This window comes from Lactuca saligna, chromosome 6, assembly GCF_052625555.1.
Source record: "Lactuca saligna cultivar CGN05327 chromosome 6, ASM5262555v1, whole genome shotgun sequence".
Taxonomy (NCBI): domain Eukaryota; kingdom Viridiplantae; phylum Streptophyta; class Magnoliopsida; order Asterales; family Asteraceae; genus Lactuca; species Lactuca saligna.
This window is the reverse complement of record NC_136422.1, coordinates 31401030-31418461: the sequence shown is the minus strand read 5'-3', so window position 1 is coordinate 31418461 and position 17432 is coordinate 31401030.

Genomic DNA, 17432 nt, shown 5'->3' with positions numbered 1-17432 from the left:
ATCATCACATAGAAGGCTTCTCGGATGGATCTGACTCCGAGCTCGAAGTCAACAACCTACCTCAAGTAGGTCAAGCCCCAATTAACAACCCCCGACCAGCGTTTTAGGGTCCCACACCCTTGTGGGCAACAAACTTGAATTGCTGGAGTGACGAACAAGGTCAACCCTTACCCTACCACGGGGACCGGAGCTTCTATAACATAAGTGAGAGTGGATCGGCTGACCGAGCCCCACCCATCATGGTTTGTAGGATTGCTCGAAATGTGGAGCAAGGTTGAGCAGCCATCGACCGAGTAGTGGAGATTGATGCCAACACTTGTGTCAACACGGTCCATATTCGCCATCTCGAAGAAGTGATGGAAAGGACCAGAAGGACTAAGGAGACTCTACAGCAACAACTAGCTGCCTCACGAGCTGAAGTCACAGAACTTTGAGTTCGCCAGAGGGCTCATGAACGACACCTCCAAGAAGTGGTTCGTCAGATGGAAGACCTTAAGGTTCGCCCGAGGAACTCTCATCGTCGTTAAAAATGTCTAGAACATCTTTTCTTTTGATTAAGGAATAGCCTTTCGTATCTTTGCTCTATGAAGCACATGTCTGTAAAATATTCATATCTTTCAGTACACTATCTAGTCTACTAAGCTGTCAAACATTTTCCCTCATATGGTTTGATGTAAGACCTACTGTTAGGTCGTTTTTCCCAAACTCGTTTACATCAGTAATACCAGTAATATTGGCAGTTATCTAATCGGTTGAAAAAATCTGTACTCTTGTGTTTTTCCTACTCTTCTGCTATACTGCTATTTCAAAACACACACTCATTCAACTATTGGATTATGGTGATTTAGCCCATGGAACACTCTCATTACACTTACTATTGATTCTAACCACCATGTACATTGTTCCTTTAAACTTATAGTTGAAAGATGCCTCCTTGCAAATCAACAAGGCGTAATCCTCCACCACCACCTCCTTCGGGAATCGATACCGCAACTCTGAATGCTGCAGTAGCTGTGGCCGTGGAAACTGCCATGGCTTAATATCACTCCACTGATGCCAGCAGAGGTGGAACCCTTGTTAAATATACTCAAGTGAACTCCTTATGCGCTCGAGAGAGTGATCCTACAAGGACTTCACTAACTGTAAGCCAAAGTCCTTCAAGGGGACTGGCGGAGTCATTGCCCTCTCACAATGGTTGGAGAAGACGGATTCGGTCTTCAAAATTTGTTCCTGCCCTACCACGAGTAAGGTCAAGTTTGCCACTTGTACCTTTGAGGAGAAATCCCTGACATGGTGGAACAGCCATGTGAAGTCACTCACTCTTGTAGTGGCAAATGACATGGGATGGGAAACTATGAAAGACCTCATGATTAAGGAGTATTGCCCAAGGGGCGAGATCCAGAAGTTGGAACAGGAGCTGTGGAGCCTAACCATGAGGGGCTCCAACATAGTCGTGTATACCGCCAGGTTCGGTGAACTGGTGGCCCTCTGTCCCAACATGGTTCCCACCGAAGGGAAAAAGATAGAGAGGTACATCTGGGGGCTGGTGCCTCCGTATCAGGGAAATGCCTTAGTTTCACACCCTGGTACTTTCGACAGTGCCAAACAATTGGCACATCGACTCATCGATCATGGAGTCAAATGCCCATCATCAACAATGACCCTGGCCATCTCAGAACCCTCCAAACCTACTGAAAATAAGCGGAAGTTTTGGGATGACAAGAAGAAACAACGAGCTGCTAAAAAGTAGAGAGTCGTTGCGGTTCATGCTGCGATCGAACCTACCGCTGCTACTCCAACAAGGCAGTATGCTGGAAGTTTGCCAAAGTGAAACAAATGTAACTTCCACCACAACAGACCCTACCGTGAAATGCAGTGCTCTAACTTCAACAGGAAAGGACACACTGTCCGTTTCTTCAAATCTCCGGCAAGGCCGGTCACCCAAGTCACAGGCGCTGGTGTGGGCCAGGCTTGCTACGGATGTGGCGATGTGGTCCACTACAAAATGGACTGCCCCAAAGCCAAAAATGCCGGTGGAGCGGGAAGAGTTCTGGCTATAGGCCACGGGAAGCAGTTGCTGACCCTACGGTGGTGACTGGTCTGTTTCTCCTCGATAACTCTTATGCATCCATACTATTTGATAGCGGAGCAGAGAGAAGCTTCGTGAATCATAAATTTGCTCGCCTGCTTAAACACAAACCACGCACACTTAAGGAACCATTCACTGTAGAAATGGCTAATGGGAAAACTGAGAGCACAAATAGCATATACATAGGATGTACCCTAACTCTAGATAGCCATTCATTTCCAATCGACCTTATGCCGGTCTCGATTAAGCTTTGAAGTCATCATCGACATGGATTGGTTGAGTCTTCATCGCACCAACATCATGTGCCACGAGAAAGCAGTCTGTCTAAACCTCCCGGATAACGAAACTCTAATCATCTATGACGACAAACCCGGCATGACTCTTCGTATCATCTCGAGTATTCAAGCACAGACGTATCTACGTAAGGAATATTATGCATTCCCTGCTCACGTTGTCGATACAAACCTAGAAGCGAAACAACTAAAGAACATTCCGCTAGTGAACAAATTTCCCGACATCTTTCCAGAAGAACTACCAGGATTACCTTGGCAATGATAGGTCGAGTTCAGAATCGACTTGATCCCAGGAGCTACCCCAGTTACCAAATCGCCCTACCGATTAGCACTAGCTAAGATGCAGGAACTATCTGGTTAACTTAACGAACTACTCAGCAAGGGATTTATTAGACCAAGCTTCTCACCCTGGGGAGCACCAGTCTTATTCGTTAAGAAGAAAGACGGATCATTTCGTATGTGTATCGACTATAGAGAACTCAACAAACTGAGAGTCAAAAATCGTTACCCTTTGCCTCGCATAGACAATTTATTTGACCAACTGCAAGGGGCGAGTTACTTTTCCAAAATTGATCTAAGATCCGGATATCACCAGTTACGAGTGCTAGAGGAGGATGTTCCAAATACAGCATTCCGAACTCGTTACGGACACTATGAGTTTGAATGATGACATTCGGATTGACAAATGCACCTACAGTATTCATGGATTTAATGAATAGAGTATGTCGACCTTACTTGGATCAGTTCATCATCGTTTTCATTGATGACATCCTGATCTACTCTCGAAGTAAGGAAGAGCATGGCGATCACCTGCGACAAGTTTTAGGAACTTTACGAATGGAGAAGCTCTATGCAAAGTTCTCTAAATGTGAATTTTGGATCCAAAGATTCAAATTCTTAGGACACATGGTTAGAGAAGAGGGAATCCACGTGGACCCATCCAAAATTAAAGCCATTGAGAACTGGTCAGCACCGAAGACGCGTACATAAATTCGTCAATTTCTAGGTCTCGCTGGCTACTACCGCAGGTTCATACAGAACTTCTCCCAGATTGCAAAACCTCTTACTACACTGACCCAGAAAGGAGTGGCCTTTGAATGGGAAGAGAAACAAGAAAAAGTGTTTCAAACGCTAAAGCGAGCCTTATGAATCGCACGGAAACTATCCCTCCCCAAAGGGATAGAAGACTTCTTTGTATACTGCGATGCATCCAACCAAGGGCTCGGTTGTGTTCTGATGCAACGAGGTAGGGTCATCACCTATGCCTCTGACAGCTAAAGACACACGAAGTCAACTACACCATGCACGATCTTGAGCTAGGGGCAGTTGTGTTTGCCCTGGAGATCTTGAGACACTATCTGTATGGTACGAAAAGCGCCATCTTTACAGACCACAAGAGTTTACAACACATATTCGATCAGAAGGAGCTCAACATGAGACAAAGACGGTAGGTCGAGCTACTCAATGATTACGAATGCAAAATTCATTATCATCCAGGTAAAGCCAACGTAGTAGCAGATGCCCTAACTCGGAAAGAATATTCTGGTCGAAGATTCAAATCGTTGACAATTACTATCCATTCACACTTGTTTACACAAATTCAGGAGGTTCAACTTGAAGCCTTGAAACCTGAAAACGTGGTGGGTGAATCCCTTAGAGGAATGGATAAGAACTTAGAAGCCAAGGGTGGCGGAGCCTTATATTTCACGGACCGGATCTGGACACCGAAACACGGTGGCTTCCGAGACTTGGTCATGACCAAGGCGCACAACACTCGGTATTCTGTTCACCCAGGTTCAGATAAGATGTATCTGGATCTTAAAAAGTTATATTGGTGGCCTAACACGAAATCATAGATTCCTACCTTCGTAAGTAAATGCCTTACTTGCGCAAAGGTTAAGGTCGAGTACCAGAAACCCTCCGGTTTGCTGCAACAACCAGACATTCCATAATGTAAGTGGGAGCGGATCACTATGGATTTCATAACCAAGTTGCCCAAGACAACGGGTGGACTTGATACCATATGGGTCATCGTTGATAGATTGAACAAGTCTGCACACTTCCTGCCTATCAAAGAAACTGACTAGAGTGAGAAGCTTATAAGAACATACATTAGGGAAATCGTACGACTGCATGGTGTTCCTATATCCATTATCTCCGATAGAGATAGTAGGTTCACTTCGAGGTTCTGGCAGTACCTACAAAGTTCCCTAGGAACAAGGCTGGACATGAGTACAACCTACCATCCTCAGACCGACAGACAAAGTGAGAGAACCATCAAAACACTGGTAGATATGTTGAGAGTCTGTGTGATCAACTTTGGGAAGGAATGGGATACTCACTTACCACTTATCGAATTTTCCTACAATAATAGTTATCACATGAGCATTAAGGCTGCTCCATTCGAATCCCTCTATGGCCGGAAGTGCAGATCCCCTCTGTGCTGGGCTGAGGTGGGTGACACCCAGTTAGCTAAAGGATGAGTACCTGATAGCACTCTCACAGGTTCGGAAATCATTCGGGAAACAACAAAGAAGATCGTTCAGATTCGTGAACGATTGAAAGCCTCTAGAAACTGACAGAAGAGCTATGCCGACAAACACAGGAAAACTTTGGAATTCCTGGTGGGAGACCGTGTTCTTTTGAAAGCCTCACCCTGGAACGGCTTGATATGCTTCGGAAAGCATGGGAAGCTCAATCCAAGATACATAGGGCCTTTCGAGATTCTCTCTAGAATCGGCCCTGTAGCTTACAAACTCAATCTACCCAACGAACTTAGTAACATACATTCTACATTCCAAGTCTTTAACTTGAAAAAGTGTCTATCCGACGAGACTTTTGTAATCCCACTCGGCGAGATCAAGATCAATGAGAGCCTCAACTTCGTTGAAGAACCTGTAGAGATCATGGATCGTGAGGTCAAGCAGACGAAACAAAGCCGTATCCCGATTGTGAAGGTTCGCTGGAATGCCAAGCGAGGACTGGAATTCACATGGGAGCGCGAGGATCAAATGAAATTGAAATATCCTCATCTATTCGCTTAGTTATTTGTAATGACTTTATTTGCTTAAACTTTAATTTCAGGATGAAATTCCCTTTAACAGGGGGATGATGTGATAGCTCGAAAATTTCATTCGGACAAACTCTAAAGTCAATCATTTCAACTAAAAGTCAGTTACATTTCTAATAATTGTTAACCAATTTAAAAGTATGTTTGGGTACTCCATTGGTGTACTCCATCCCCCTCATGGTTGCCTTAAGGAAATGTATAGCTGAGGAATCCCCTTAGCAGTAGTGTCCATCTTGAGGATGATCCTTAGGCTAGGTCCCTTGTTATACGTGTTTAGGGACGTAAAGTAAGGACACGGGAACGGGTAATCAAGGTTATTGTTGGTTGATGAAATTAATAAATTTATTGTTGGTAGATGAAATTAATAAATTTATTATTATCTGTGGGTTGAAAACTCTATATGCTCACCGAGCTCCCAAGCCTGACCCACTCAGTTTTTTATATTACAGGTAGTGGACCGAGAGCATAGTTTGGATGATGAAGAGGAATTTTTGGATTATAGACCAGTAGTTGTAAATAAGTGTTGTTAGGCTTATGATGTACTAGTTATGCTTTTGTACTATATCGGAAAATGACATCCCGAGGTTTTGATATTTAATGAAAACACATATTTCTTTAATAAATGTTTTTATAAATTTTTATCATGTTTTGTTTTGGGGACAAATTCCGCAATATCTTTTAAAAGATTACTCTTATTTTAGTTTAAAAGCATAAATTAAATCGGTCTTTTCTGGCCGAGAAATTTGGACATGTCAAAGTTGGTATCAGAGCATTAATTTAGGTGAACTAGGAATTTGTAGATTTCTAGACTTAAACTTAGAATGCTAAGTGATGATTGAGAGATGAGTGTCTACCATATTTAGACACGAGTAATCATATATTTTAGGAAAGATGCTTAAAATATTTTTATGTGCTAAATGTTATATGTTTTCCATATATGTCATTATTTGTTCGGATCTATGGTCTGTTGCCGACCGTATCTGGAAACCTTATCTATTCAGGATTCTAAGTGTATGACTACGATATTAGAACTAGCATGTAATGTTTTGGAGTGATGAAGATCTAAATTCTCCTTATTTTGTGTATAGATTATAATGGCAAGAACTCGAAGTCGAGCTGGAAATGCAAACAGAAACCAACAACCTCAACCCCAAGTGATGGAGCAGGTGCCAATTGTAGAAGCTGCACCAGAACCAATCACAATGGCTGGAGTGCAAGCCATGATGGCTGAACAAAGGGAGGAAATGAGATAATTTTTGCTGAACAAAAGGAGTAAACCTTCAATACCTGTTGAACAACTTGAATTAAATGACGATCAATCAGAGGAAGGAAATTACAGTAGATTTGTTGGTCAAACTGAACCGCTTGTGGTTAGGAGGAATAACCACGAGGATGGAGTGGATAGAAATGGATGCAAGTAGAAAGACTTTATGACTTGCAAACCATCAACTTTCACCAGAAAAGAAGATCCTGTCAGAGTAATGGATTGGATCTCGGAAATGGACTTAGCCTTCATTACATGTGGTTGTCTAGGCAAGTTACAAACCATATTTGCAGTACGTCAGTTCATAGGTGGCGTTGTTCGCTGGTGGAACACTATAGGGAAGACCCTAAGCCCTAATGAACCACTACAACTAACTTGGGTAGAGTTTTTGGCGCATTTCAGGCGCAAGTACTGCTCGTACCAAAATCTGCTTGAGCTACAAAACAAAATTTTGACATTAAAAAAGGGAAGTATAACCATCGATGAATACACCAATAACTTCACAGACAAAATGGATTTAGCTTTGCATATTGTCCAAATGAGCTGAAAAAAATTGACAGGTACATAAAGGGACTTCCATGGGAGTATGCGGTGCCAGTGCTTCTGGCACTTACTCTAGAGGCAGCTATCTGGGCTACCAAGTCTGTTGAAGTTATGATCAAGGGAAGAGCCGCCCGCAACGTTGAAATTCGCGAGAAGAGAAAGTTTGAAGGAACTTCAGGTTCCACCAAGAAGGGCAAGTTGTCGAAGTGTGGTTCAAGGAAATTTGGAGGAGGAGTGGAATCAAAGTGGTGTGAGAAGTTTAAAAAGAAGCACTATGGGAAATATGACAGAGAAGTCACATGTTATAAATGTGGAGAGCCTGGGCATTATGCCAATGAATGCACCTTCATTAAGAAATTTTGTTATGGTTGCAACGAAGAAGGGCACATTTTGAAGGACTGCCGAAGAAGAAGGGGGCATCAAGGCCCAATCTCCCACCAAAACCAAAATCCAGAGCTTTCTAGATGACATTAAAAGCCGCAAAGGATGTTGCGGATGTCTCTTTAGGTACCTTTCTTGTAAATGGATTGCCTTCCAATTTATTGTTTGAGTCTAGAGAAAATTACTCCTTTATATCACATAAATTTGGTGAGAGACAAGCATTGCCTATAGAAAAGCTAGATGATGACCTAATTATAAAGGTTTCTAGTGGAAAATTCATACTTATTAGCGATTGTATTAAGAACATTGTCATCGACTTAAATGGAAACGAATTCCCAGAGAAGCTGTTACCCATCGAGTTAAATGGTTTCAACATTCTTTTGGGGATGGATTGGCTTAGTGCCAATGATGCCGAAATATTGTGCAAGAAAAAGATAGTAAGGGTAAACCCTCCTGGAAAAGATTCATTTATTGTATACAGAGATAAGCGCATAATAAATTATGGAATCATTTCCCTAATGAAAGCCAGAAAATGTTTATATAAAGGATGCATGATATGTGCATAATTAGTTAAATATTTAGCATATATTCTTAGTTATTTTTGATTAATTATGTGAATAATGTGGACAAAAGGTACTTAAAATGTTGTGAATTTTGTTTTCAGTCCAAAAGATATGCTTGGAAGTAAAAAGGAGAAAAGGGAAGCAATTGAAGATCAAAGAGTGAAAGAAGGTGATATACTCGGCGAGTAGATCGACCCTACTCGGCGAGTACACGAGGATGTTCTAGAAGATAAATACGACTGCTGATTCAAGACGGATAAGTATGGATCTACTCGGCGAGTTGGTTCTGCTACTCGCCGAGTACACCCTGTTTTGGGATATCTATAAAATACGAATCCTTATCTCATGGGATGATACTCCTGGCGATTTTTGAAGGTTTAGCTGCGACTAAGAGACCCAGAACATGCTAAGGAACCCTAAGCTTCAATATTTGGAAGAATTCAAGCAATTAGGTTAATTCTACCACTTAGACTTAGGAATTGAATATGTTTGCTTTAGTAAACTTTGTTTTTATGTTTGTTTCTACTGCAATTATGAGCTAAATTCATTTTTGTTTTTGTTTGGGGAATACCAAAGAACTCCTATGGTTGATTATTGATTTTTGCTTAATTGTCTATTGGTGATTTATTAAATTAAGTTTGTTAAAGAACCTTATGTATTAATCACTACTATTTTCTGTTAATTGGAAGGCAATTAGGTTGCATGAACATCTCTTAATTGTTAACCTCATATGTCTAGGTGAATACTAAACCATATGCTTAGAAGTAATGATTATGAAACTAAGATTAATAAGAAAATAGGAAGATTAATGTGTGAGCTTGTTTGAGAAACCATCAACAAGAGGTTAATTGAATTAATAACTTAATTGACCATTACAAACCTTATTTAATCCAAATAATTAATCTAGGGAATTAATTAGTTTAAACACTTGATCAACGCTTAAATTAGTTAATTGTCTAAGGGTTAGGAGTAATGAACATTAACCTAACTATTATAATTGGTAACCAATAGCAATTAATCTACCATAAACTTAAATAACCATAGGAGTGAATTGGTTGAACCTAAATGGAAACATCTTTATCAAATTTGGTGAATAGTTGTTGCTTTAGTTAATTAGTTAATTTAGTTTGTCTAAGTTTCTAGTCTTGCAAAACTAGAGAAAAACCCTTTACTTTTATTATTTGTTTTAGTTAAAATTAGTTATTAGTTTAATTTTCCGTTCCCTGAGTTCGATACCTTACTTATCAAACTATACCACTTAAAGACAGGTTCACTGCCTTTGTGTGCTCAGTTTATTAATTAAAAGTAGGGATAAAACTAGTTGGTTTTACACACATCAATGCACCTCATACTTGGAATTCGTGATTGATTCTAATAGAAGGAAATGGCATGCACATCATACTAGTCGTGTGTGACTATCCAGAAGTTTTTCCTGAAAATCTTCCTCGATTGTCCCCTAATAGAGAAGTGGAGTTCAAAATAGACTTGTTACCAGGAACAACACCAATAGCAAAAACACCATATCGATTAGCACCGACAGAGATGAAGGAGCTTATGATGCAACTTCAGGAGTTGTTGGAGAACAGTTTCATTAGACCTAGTTCATCGCTCTGGGGAGCTCTGGTGTTATTCGTGAAGAAGAAAAATGGTAGCATGAAAATGTGCATAGATTACAGAGAGTTGTACAAGGCAACAATAAATAAAAAGTATCCATTTCCAAGGATTGATGACCTATTCGATCAGTTGCAAGGTTTGAGTTATTTCTCAAAGATTGATCTTGGGTCAGGATATCATCAGTTAAAGGTAAGAGAGTAGGATATTGAGAAGAATGCATTCAGAAAAAGATATGGACACTACGACTTTTTGGTTATGTCATTTGGTCTAACCAATGCTCCAGCAACCTTCATGGATTTGATGAATAGGGTTTGTAAACCATTCCTTGATAAATCTGAGATAGTGTTCATAGATGACATTTTGATTTACTCGAAAAGCCAGGAGGAGCATGGTAAACACTTGCGATAAGTGTTAGAAGTATTAAACAAGGAGATGTTGTATGCGAAGTTCTCCAAATGTGATTTTTTGATTCAATAACTCCAATTTTTAGGTCATGTGGTTAACCAAGAAGGGATTATGGTTGACCTAGCTAAGATTGAAGCTATAACAAAGTGGGAACAACCAAAGAGTCCTACGGAGATCCAAAGCTTTCTAGGATTAGCTGGATATTATTAAAGATTTATCCAAGGCTTTTCTTCGATAACTGCTCCATTGATAGCTTTGACCCACAAAGGAGCTACTTATACTTGGGGTGAAAAGCGTAAGGAAGCCTTTGAGAAGTCAAAGAAGAAATTATGTGAAGCACCAATTCTTACTTTGCTCGAAGGAGTTGAAGACTTCGCAGTTTATAGCGATGCATATGGAATTGGGTTAGGTTGTGTTTTGTCCAAAGGGGATAAGGTGATAGCATATGCATTGAGGCAATTTAAAGGACATGAAAAGAAATACCCTACACATGATCTAGAGTTGGAAGCGGTAGTATTCGCACTAATGATATGGAGGCATTATCTTTGTGGCACAAAGTGCAAACTTTTCACTGATCATAAGAGTCTTTAGTATCTCTTTAATCAGAAGGAATCAAACATGAGGCAAATATGCTGGCTAGAGTTACTCAAGGATTATGACTGTGAGATACTTTACCACCCTGGTAAAGCAAATGTTGTCGTTGATGCTCTCAATCGGAAGGTAAAAATTGAAAACAAAAGGCCAACAACATTGAGAATTGAAGTTGTCTCAACAATAATGGAAAGTATAAAGAAAGCTTAGGAGCAAGCTTCAGAGAAAAATGACCGTAAGGAAGAACGTTTGGGTAAAACGTTAGTGTTTGGTACAAACAACCAAGGGTTGAAGGTATTCCAAGATAGGATTTGGGTACCTAAGATGGGAGGAATAAGAGATCTTATGATGGAAGAAGCTTACAAGATCGTATACTCGATTCATCCTGGAAGCACAAAAAAGTATAGGGATCAGAAACCTTATTACTAGCGGCTGACGATAAAGCTCCATGTTGAAAAGTATGTGGCCGAATGTGTGACATGTGCGAGGGTTAAGGCACAACATCAGAAACTGTATGGGAGTTTATAACCTTTTCATGTACCCATGGTAAATAGGAAGACATCACCATGGATTTTGGGACTAAACTGCCCAGAACGAAGAACGATCACGACATGATTTGGGTGGTCGTTGATAGATTTACAAAAAGTGCACATTTTATAGCAGCTAATGAGAAGTGGTGTATGGAAAAGCTTGCAAAGGTTTACATGAAAGAGATAGTGAAAGTTCACGGTGTTCCTTTAACAATTGTATAAGATCGTGATACTTGTTTCACGTTGCGGTTTTGGAGAAGTCTACCAGAGGAATTGGGTACGAAAATATGTCTAAGTACAGCCTGCCATCCGTAAACTAATGGTTAGAGTGAATGAACGATTCATTCATTGGAGGATATGCTATGAGCATGTACCCTTGAATTCCAACGTAATTGGGATCAAAATTTACCTCTAGTAGAATTTCCCTACAATAATAGTTTTCACTTGAGCATCAAGATTGCACCTTATCAAGCTTTGTATGGAAAAATGTGTCGAACACCGTCGTGTTGGCTTGAAGTTGGAGAAAAGAAGGTTATGGGACCTGAGATAGTTCATCAAACTGCTGAAAAGTTAAAAGTGATTAGGGAAAGGATGTTAGCAGCTCATGATCTTCAAAATAGCTATGCTGACAAGAAAAGAAAACCGATAACATTCGAAGTTGGTGATTCGGCTTTGCTTAAAGTCTCGCCGTGGAAGGGACTTATAAGATTTGTAAAAAGAGGGAAAGTAAGTCCAAGGTTTATTGGACCGTTTAAAGTTCTTCAGAGGATTGAGAACCAAGCTTACAAGCTAGATCTACCAGAAAAACTAGATGACATTCATAACACTTTCCATATGTGTTATTTGAGGAAGTTCACGGCAGATGTTCCCGATATAATTATGAATTATGGTTGGACGAAAGCAAGAGGTTAATCAAAGAACCAGAAGCAATCATTGATCGTAAGACTAAGAAGTTGCGATGCTAGATGGTCGATTTAGTGCTTGTGCAATGGAAACATACGAATGGGCTAAATCTCACCTGGGAAACGAAGAGTGACATGATGAGTCACTATCCGCATTTGTTTGCTGATGTATGATTGTGGGACGGAATCATACTACGGGGGAGAGAATTGTAACACCCATGTTTCTAGGCTAGGTACTAATGATGATGCAATAGTCTAGGCCAACCTTTGTAACTTGTTTTGAAATAATAAAGATGTATTATTTGATTATTATGTGCTTTATGCTAAATTATATTAAATTAATGATTTAAGGATAAAAATAAGCATCGAAAATAAATGTTAGATAAATCCAATATCTATGAAGAAGGTTGTAATGATTGAAACAAGGATTTCGGAGATATAAAGAATACTGAAATCTGAGTTATAACGAAGAAGTTATGACCTGCCGAAGTTTCGTGACAGAACTGACATGACGCTGTGTGACGTAAAAAGTGAATTTACGATAAAGTGTTTTTTCGCCTTACCAATCTAAATGAAAGTCATAGTGTTCGTTAAACCGAGAGTGTGCATAAAACGAATGCCCAAATCTGACTTCGTATGAGGAAGTTATGATTTTTTAAGTTTCAGCATAGCAGTAGATAGCTAGAAACTCGAATTTTAGATCGAGTGATTTTTAGTCGACACAACCTAAACGAGAATCGAAGGTCTCTTCAATAGTAATACAACGGTAAAAATACAGATGAAAACGGACGTCGGATGAAGAAGTTATAAATTTTTAACGGATTTTTTTGTCCCGTTCTGTTAAAAATATTAATATTAAAAATAACAACAAAACTTGCCGACGGAATCTAAATGGAAGTTGTAGATTACAATCTCGCCTACGTGTGCATATAAAGAACGTCAAAGACGGAGCTCGTATGCGATAGTTATGAATTTTTGAAGTTCGGGGCACAAAAACCGAGAAAATTCGCATGCATGACTCGGAATCAGCCACGTTGCCCCATTTCGCATGCCCGCCCCGTGTCCGACGCATGTCCCATCCTTCTCAAGTCCGAAGTGCGGTCCAACTAGATACTAATGTGTGTTGCTTTGGTGGCAAGCCCTAGACCCAACACCAGGCCCTTCACATGCGAGCCATGTGCCCCCTCCCCCCTTTGGAATCCTAGCCTTCTCACACTATATAAAGGGAGGTGCGAATCCTCCTAGTTTACTTTTCCAAAATTCAAACTTTTCACTCCAAAATCCATATTTAAGCTATTCCAACATCCCTCGAAGCCTCGAGATCATGCCTAACACCCGAAGAACATCTCGAAGTGCCCGATGACCCCGAGAAATTTAGCTTTTCGGTTTGAAGCTCAACCTTCGCAAGGACGGGTTTTTCATTAAAGCTCCCGATTTCATCGGAAACGATCATTTTAAGAAACGAAGTGTTGCACGATTATCATTAAATCGTGTAACTGTGTAGTTACTTTCATCTTACACATAGATATGAGGTATTTTCTTCAAAATACGTCCTATGTGCATATTTATTTGTAACATCCCAAAATTACAGACCAAAATTTTCGTTTTAATTAAGTTATTATATAAAACCATCAATATAAAAACATTCAAAATAAATCTCATGTCAAGAACAAAGTGTCAATAACCAAAAATTAGTATCATAAAACCATATCAGAGTGTAATCCTAAAGATCTCATGTGCGGAAAACATGGTATGATGCACTGCGATCAAGTCGACTCATTTCCTTTGAAAACGAAGTAGCTGAAACCAAAACAAAAACCGTAAGCAGAAATCTTAGTGAGTTCTTCCATCATACCACATACCATACAATCACATAGCATACATACTGCCGAGCAATTTTGGGGTGCCCGGCCTACCCATGTCAAGCCATTATGGGGTGCTGACCTACCCATGTCAAGCCATTCTGGGGTGTTGACCTACCCGTGTCAGGTCGTTCTGAGGTGTTGACCTATTCGTGTCAGGCCATTCTGGGGTGCCTGCCTACCCACCAGTCTGTCTCACCCGGTCATGGAGACTATTTCACCCCTACTACTACTACCACACATATCATAACATAATAATATTGTCAGGCATATGTAGAGTGCCCAACCTACCCTTTGGTCCTAACAACCGAACTTGGGGACTGTTCCTCTCCTACTACCACTATCACATATAACATATCATGATAACACATAAACATATCAGGTAGTAGCAAACCTGACAATTATCACAAAGATAATCATCTTAACTATAGTCAACTACTAGTGGGCTGACCTAGGTGCCTTCGACCCACTTCTATAGGAAGGTAACTCATCTCACATTGTTGAAGTCCCTTAGACTCAACCCCATACTGTTGAAGTCCCGCAGACTCAACCCCAGCTGTTGGATGACAGATTCTCAAACTGTCAATATCAAAACATCACCCAATTAAAAATTGGGTTCCAACACATAACCATAAATACATACATGGGATAAATACTACTTTACCCTAACTTAACTTTATTCAAGCCCAATGCCCAATCCAAAGGCATAAAAGTCAACTATGAGCCAAAGCCCAACATATGGCCCAATTTTCCAAATTGGGCCCAACCTTTACAAGGTCTTACCATAAGGCCCAACCATTTATTCCAGTCCAACATTGATAGTCTAATGGTCCAATATTATATAATAATTAAGGCCCAATTATGGCCCAATTTTCCAAGTTGGGCCCAACTCCTCAAATGGGCCTTACTTCAAAGCCCATTAATTATTCTAGTCCATTTGCCTAATCTTGGATGGCCCATTAATAACCCAATCATCAAGGCCCAATAAAAGGCCCAACAATAAACCCATGTAAAATTACGGTTTCACATAAAATGACGATTGGGTTAAGTGTTTCTCACTTAACCCATTAAGGACTTAACCCACTAAGGACTTAACCCACTAAGAACTTAATCCACTTTGAGCTTCTTTCTTCTCTTTGTAGTCCCTGGAAAAAGTGGCATTGCTTTTACAATTAAAATTGTTACCTGATTTTTTCTTTTCTAAAGTGGATTTTCTTGTTGAACTGCCTCCCTTGACCTGGAATCTTCTACCCCATTTGATTTGCTTTCTTCATAACGTTTGACAATAAGTGCAACGCTGGAAAAAGTTCATTAGTGAGATATTCATCACTCTCTTCACCCTGATCTGAGATATCTGAGTCGCTGATATGCTTCATTGCTTCCTTTCGAGAAACCAAAGCTACTGAATTTTCCTTTCTTGATTCCTTCTTGATATCTTTGTGAAGAGCTTTGGTCTCTTAGTACTTTCTAAGGTTTCTAAACAAGGAGTTCAGATCCATCGTGTCGATCTTTTCATTGTTTTTAAGAACATCAGTGTGATGTTCCCAGATTTTCCCTAGATATTCCAGAAACTTCAGAATTAACTGAAAAGAGTGCTTGAAAGCTCCTAGCGTACGTATACCATTCACCAAGAAGTTAAATTTGTTAAAAATTTGAGTTAGTGATTCACCTTGTTGAGTAAAGAAGTACTTGTATCTCCGATTGATATTGTTGATGGTTGTGGCCTGTTCTTCCATAATGCTTTTGTGACATCCCCAATTTCACGGCCAGAAAAGGCTGATTTTTTTATGCTTTGTTTTATAAAATCATAATAATCCTTTGATTAAAAGAGTTTCGGAATTTGTTCCCAAAACAAAATATGATAAAATTTATCAAAACGTTTCTCAAAGAGAATATATTTTCATTAAATAATAAAACCTCGGGATGTCATATTCCGATACAGACCAAAAGCATAAACAATATAAAATAGACCTTACAACAGTTATTTATAACTACTGATCTATAATCTAAAATCTCTCGTCAAGTCCACCAACTTATACCCTTGTGCAAATACCTGTAATGCAAAGAAAACTGAGTGGGTCAGGCTTGGGAGCCTGGTGAGCATATCGGGTTTTCAACCCACCATAATACATTTATTATATTCAATTATCAAACAATCAACCCAAATACCCATCCCTATTATCCTCTTTATTTCTTAAGGTTTTACCTTAAGAATCAACTATCATTTATCCATTCGTTCCTAAGGATTTACCTAAGGAATCGACACGAAGTCCATTGCTTCCAAAGTTTATTTATCAGGTACTAAATCCATAGCTATCAGGCGCTAACTCCATAGTCACCAAGGTTTACTCAACATGCACTAACTCCATAGTCGCCAAGGTTTACTTTAACAGGTGCTAACTCCATAGTCATCAAGGTTTACTTTAACTGGCGCTAACTCCATAGTCACCAAGGTTTATACAATAGGTGCTAACTCCATAGTCACCAAGGTTTATACAATAGGCACTATGTCTTATAGTTGCCAGTATTTCATCTACCTATGTTCTACCCAACATATTTTGTAGATATAAAATACATATATAGTTTGAATCATTTAACACCCATATAAAAACATCAATTCCAAGCTCATCTCAAATAGACAAATAATACATAACACATAGCACATATTTCATAGCTAATACTTTATATTTATGTGTTAGAAGAAAGTAACCACACACTCATTTGATTAGATGATGCTCGGACAACACTACGGCTTGTAAAAGTAGTATTCTTCGGTGAAACTGGAATATCTTCACACACCGGGTTTCTCGCGGACAGAGCTTCAGCTCGGGAATTTCTCTTCTTGGGATCTTCAGGGCCTCGGGACTTGCTTCGGGTCTCGGGAATGATACCTGGGTTCGGAGGTATTTCTTTGCACATAAATCGATGCAATACAGGTGAGAGATGAGAGAATGAGCAACCAAACTCGGCTGGCCCTTCAAATCTATTTATAGGGAAAAATTTGCCCTTGCCACGTCGTGGCACCTTTTTCAACATCGTGGGCTTGGTCGTCACTGCATGCGTCATCATCCACTTGCACTGTTAGGCTCCAGAATGCGTCAGAAGTCATGCCACGTCGTGACCATTGTTGCCACGTCGTGGTCTCTGACACAACTTTGGGGTTCGTGCCCCGAACTTCATAAATTCATAAATTTCGCATACGAACTCTGTTTTCGACGTTATTTATATTGACGCGTAGGTGAGATTATGATCTACAACTCTCGTTTAAACTCCGTTGGCTAATTTTGACTTTATTTTTAATATATTATAAATCTATTACTTATAT